General features: G+C 55.0%; 1 protein-coding gene across 1 annotated transcript in view; it reads right to left on the reverse strand.

Moving 5' to 3' along the window:
• The window catches only part of AMER1 (APC membrane recruitment protein 1), a 20,847-nt gene extending 16,851 nt beyond the window's left edge, over positions 1-3,996 (reverse strand). Inside the window, exon 1 of the mRNA XM_025863861.2 lies at positions 3,816-3,996. The gene's annotated coding sequence lies outside the window, so the exon portion shown is untranslated. The remainder of the gene's footprint in view (positions 1-3,815) is intronic.
• Positions 3,997-5,103: the final 1,107 nt, after the last annotated feature.

Here is a 5,103-nt window from a genome sequence, read left to right on the forward strand (position 1 = left end):
ACACACACACACACACACACACACACACACACACACACACACACACAGGTTTATGTATAGCATGAGAGGCTCAGATTAGCCCTGAGAGAGACAGAATTTCCTGGCAGTGTGAGATGTGTGACCAAGGAATGAGTGACACAGGGAGGAAATGCCTCATCTGGAGGCTTTACCTTTATCACCTAGTTTATCAGCCTGGATTGATTCAAGTTGGGATAATTGATTCAAGTGATGGAATAACACTGGGGATGCCCTCTTCTAGCCTCAAGTAGCTTATCTGTAAGTGAGGGGGCTGGAAGCCCCCTTTCCCTCTTTGGTTCTACAAGCAAGTCAGTGACCTGCCAGGCTTGCTGCTATTTATTTCCTTATTCCCCTGGACCAGGGGAGCAAGGCTGCCCCCATGCCTCATACACACACTTTCAGAGAGTGTAACTGTTCTTGAGGAATTTTTAACACTTCTATCATACTAAGAGAGAATCATTGGACTTCCAACTTCTTCCAGCTACCTCCCCTCCTTCTGAAACTTTTACCCCCAACAGGCTGCAGACCAAGGCCAAGAAGCAAAATAGACCTGAAAGGGGAGGTAGAATTCTCCAGATGGGGCCCCCAAGCTAAACCCAGCACCTTCTCACTCTTGAGGAATGGAAGAGGTAAGGAAGGTTAGAGGTTGGTTAATAAGATTTATATTGAACAGAGGCCACTGGAGACAGTGGGATACAGTGTAAGAGCCCTTGCACATCCCTAAATGCTGTGTGATCTTAAGGAAATCCTTGTTGCTTTCCAGGACTCAGTTTATCCATCTTGTAAGCACAGAAGTCCAAACTGGTGCTCCCTGAAGGCCTGTCCAGTTGGAAGGATGAGGATCATCAGAGGCCTGGGGGATGCTTAGCCTCCACCACATTGGTATGTAGACTCTAGGCACCCTCCTTCAACTTCACCCCCAGCAAGGCTTAAAGGAAGCCAACATGGTACAACTTCCCTCCAGAAATAGCTGTCCCTCAGTTTTATGTCCAGATCCAAAGGTGACTTCTTACAGTTCCAACTTATAGCATGCTTCCAATCTCTAAGACCCCTTTCTAAAATCCCATATTATTATGGCATATTTGCACCCACACATAGAAGTATCAAAACTTCCCAATTTTCCATTCTTCAATGGCCCCTTCTCCCATTCTCCCAAGATCAGACCCCCATTCCATAGCTTAGCATTTGGGAATGCCCACCACTGGGCACTAACTCCTCTCTACCTTAAATCCAAAAATCTCAACCAGAAAAGACTAAGCCATATTTCTCAGCCTGGCTGCTAACAACCCCTTCCCATTCCTAATTTTGCTTATACCACTACTTTGCCTAGCCAAACCCCTCTACTTTCTGGAAGCTTCCAGGGTGATCACCCTGCAAATACAGATTTCTTCTGTCTCCACAGTAGTTTGTCTCTAGGCTCATGAATTAGCAACCAAAGATATGTGTAGTCTGGGGTCTGGGCAGTACAGATCTTGAGCTTGTTGCTGAAGGGAGACATCATGATTAATTTTTTTTCTTGTCGTTGCAACCCATCACCTTTCTCCATTCTCATTAGGCATACTCAATAAATACCTGAGTCTTGAGTATCATTTCTCTAATCACTTTCATATGGATCAGGACAAGTGCAACTTGGAGAGGTAAAGGTCTTCTTGAAAGCTCCACAAAGACAGCAAGTCTTTCTAGACCATTCATGAACTGCTATAAATTGCTAGGCTTTGAGGGGGTTGTAGCTGAGTTCAAGATTTCATTTACCCCTCTGAGGGGTTCTGAGAGAACCCAAACATCCATGGTATCAGGGAGACAAAGTAGAGGCAGGGAAACTTAATAATAGTTTGACTCCTATTATAATTTAAGCCCCCAAATGGCCAAGGGATGCAGGCAAGCTTGTAGGAGTTCTGAGCAAGGAGAGGTCATTGTAGGTTGCAAGACACAGGCAGAAAAGACACCCAGGAGAAGGTGGGCCCAGAGCTGGGGCCTGAGAGGGAAAAGAATTTGCACAGTGCAGTGTGAGTGGATTTGGGTGTGAGAAGGGGAGTTATATAGGGAAGATATATTAGGAGGCTGTTGGTCTGAGGCAGGGCAGAGAGCAGGTCCAGTCCTGAGCTGGAGATACCCAGCTGCAAATAGAGGGTTGGTTTCCTTTGGTGCCTGGTCAAAGTGGCAAGAAGTGACTATAGTGTATTATCTGCAGTCCTGGCTGGTGTCACAAAGGTCCCCAGCTAGCCTTCCCCCAAGTGAGGGATTTACTCCTCTCAAATACCCAGGTTTTGCAGCCCACAGGGTTCTCCACCCTCAGAGGCTGGTCAAAGGTCCAAGAAGAGCCTGCCAGGCCCCTTTGTCACTCCCTCTCTCCTGTTCTTTGGAAAGGCCTAGAGTTTATTGCCAGAGGCAAACCATGGTGCAGTGACTGAGCGGTGGGTGGGGCCGAATGAGGGAAGCTGCACTGGGGGTAGAGGGCTCCGCTAAAATGCCCTCGGGTAGGGCAGGGAATCCAATAACACAGTGGCTTCCACCTAGCCCACATCCATGCCTATGCAGCAGGCCGGCAGAGCCACAGAGGGAAATGTTTGTCTGTAGGAGGAGGCTCCCCTTGACCCTGTGGGCCATGACAAGATGAGTCTGACCAAACCGAGGCCAGCTCTGCAGGGCCGGTCCAGCTGCTACCTGGGCACCTGGACTGGGGAGCGCATGGAGGGCACAGCCCCTCTTCACCAGGGAACCTGGGCAAAGTCCTGCAGTCAGGTGGTCACCAGTGTCAAAGGTGTCTGCAGTAGACAATGACAGCAGCTCAGCAGGCTGTGTATTTTAAGTAACTGCGAAGTTGGAGGGTTTGGCTGTCTCTCTAGCTCTCTCACAGACCCAAAGGGTGAGTTCCCTACTACAATAATTGCTCCCTTGGCCTCTGGCACAGAAATCCCCCCCACCAACATGAGGCTTATCGCTATTTTTAAACAGGAGGCAGGAAAGAAAAAAGCGGCCAGTGCTCTCCGAGTGGAGGAGGTGAGGCGAGTGGGGACAAAGCGGCTTTGCAGATCTAACCCAAGGACTAGCTTGAGCTGCAGCTCTAACCTAAGGTCCAGCAAGAACTCCGTTGCCAGCCCGCCTGTCCGCGGGGTCCGGCGCCAGATGTGCCTGGAGGCCCAGGAGTAGGGGGTGCGGCTGGTTGGGGCCCGCAAGGCCGAGGTTCCTAAGTGGGCAGCACACAGGCCCAACTCAGCTCCCTGGGAGAGGAGGCAGACAGTGTGGACAGCCCAATCCACGCCAAAGCCAGTATCCATTGGACCCAGGCCAGCGCGCTGCCTCCATCCGCAGAGGGGAGAAGGAGGCAGGGGATGCGCAGGGGAGGGAAGGGGAGGCAGCTGGGCCGCTGGGGTGAGCAATACCCACGTAACACAGCTGTTCCAGCTAATAATGTGCTACAACAAAGCTGCGGAGCTCCAGGCCTACAAATGCACCGCTGGGGGTGCTGGCTGGCAGCTCCCCTCCGGGATCCGTGCGGTAGCACGTGCGGGGCCTCATCCCCGCCTCTCCCGAGAGCCCGGAGGCATGGCCCAGGCTAGCCTGCTTGCCTGCCCGCCCTCTATAACCCCCTCTAGCCGCGGTCGCCGGCGCCCAGAGGACTCTGCTTTGCCCCTCACCAGCCAGTGCTCAAAGCGGGTTCCCAGGGGGAACGGAGAGCGGCCCGGACGCCCACTGGCCCAGCCCTTGGATTCCCTCTTCAGGCGGCCGGAGCGGAGCACGCGGGACTGCACCGGACGGCGGGCAGGCGGAGGCTCCCGGCTGCGCGCAACGCTTACCCGGCCGGGTCGGGTTTCCAGCCCGGTTATTGTCTGCTGCGCCGCCCGGGCCGGGGCTCGAGCCTAAGGCTGCTGTGGCTGAGATCGCCGCCACCGCTGCTCCCGCCGCCGCCGCCGCCTCCACCGCTCTAGTCACCTCCTGCACTGGGTCCCCTTCCCCAGGCTTGGGGCAGCTTCCCCATACCCCCTCCCCACGGACTCCACAGCCACAGGGTGGGGCGTCCGCGCCCTGATTGGCAGGCGTGTGGCCCAATCGCTACGGTGGGAAGGCGTGTCCCGCCCCGCCCACTGTTTTCCTTGGTGCATTGCCCTTTAAATGCAAATGAGCGCGGGCGTGGTGTTTGCAGGAGGCGGAGAGCGTGAAGAACCCCTCGCTGGGACTCCCCATTCCCGCCCCCACACTGGGCGGATCGTGGCTGGGAGACCCAGTGAGTTCGCTGGGCCGGTCCCGCCCGGCTGGGGCTCGCTGGAGCCCTGGAGTTCGGTTTCGGTTTTGCATACACTCCCATTTCCGTGGACGCCGTGCAATCGTGTTGAGGCGCCCAGGCCGCCACCCGGCAGTTTATTCCAGAGCGAGAGGAGGGCGAGAAGAGGCGGGGCGGAGAGGCTGGGGAACCTGGGGGACTGCAAAGCCCCTTGGCGCCTCGCCGGGCCCAACCTTAGGTGGAGAGATAGGGCCCCGCGACGCGCGCCCCCAGGCCTTGCAGAGGGGGGACTCACCTGCCAGGAAAGCCAGCTGCAGCGTCCAGTCCATGCCCCAGCTGTGGCCTCTCAGGCACACCAGGGCCCTTAGGGACCATCGAGGTCGGTTTGCACCCGTTACCCAAGGTTCTGGTGTTGCTCAGAGAAGGGAAGGCACTTCCCTGAGGTCACCTAACCTGCCAGCGACAGGGGCAGATTTGGAATTTAGAACCCCAGGCTCCTGTCCTAGGCTGCTTTCATTTTTCTCTGGAGAGACCTGTTCCTGTAGTTTGACCCTCACCCAAATTTCCCACCTTTCATGGAACAAGAGGGGATCTCCAAGGCCTCTAGAGGGCCCCTCAACCTTTTCATGGTAAGCCAGGCTTTGTGCAGTTTCCTGTCCCTGAAAAGTCTAGAAATTGAGAGAAAAATCTTGTCTGGACCCAGACTGGAGGTCAAGGTGGAATGAGGAGGCCTGCACCAGCCTTGCTGGCTTCTGTGTTTGGGATGTGGCAGGTGGCCAGCCTGAGCTTGGGTCTTAACTAGCCTGAGGGCAGTAAGTGGCTGCCAAGGACTAACTAGTGAGCTGAGGCAATAAAGAATCCAG

The sequence above is a fragment of the Callorhinus ursinus genome, unplaced genomic scaffold (genome assembly GCF_003265705.2).
Source record: "Callorhinus ursinus isolate GAN/ISIS: 27379988/994484 unplaced genomic scaffold, GSC_fseal_2.0 scaffold66, whole genome shotgun sequence".
Classification (NCBI taxonomy): domain Eukaryota; kingdom Metazoa; phylum Chordata; class Mammalia; order Carnivora; family Otariidae; genus Callorhinus; species Callorhinus ursinus.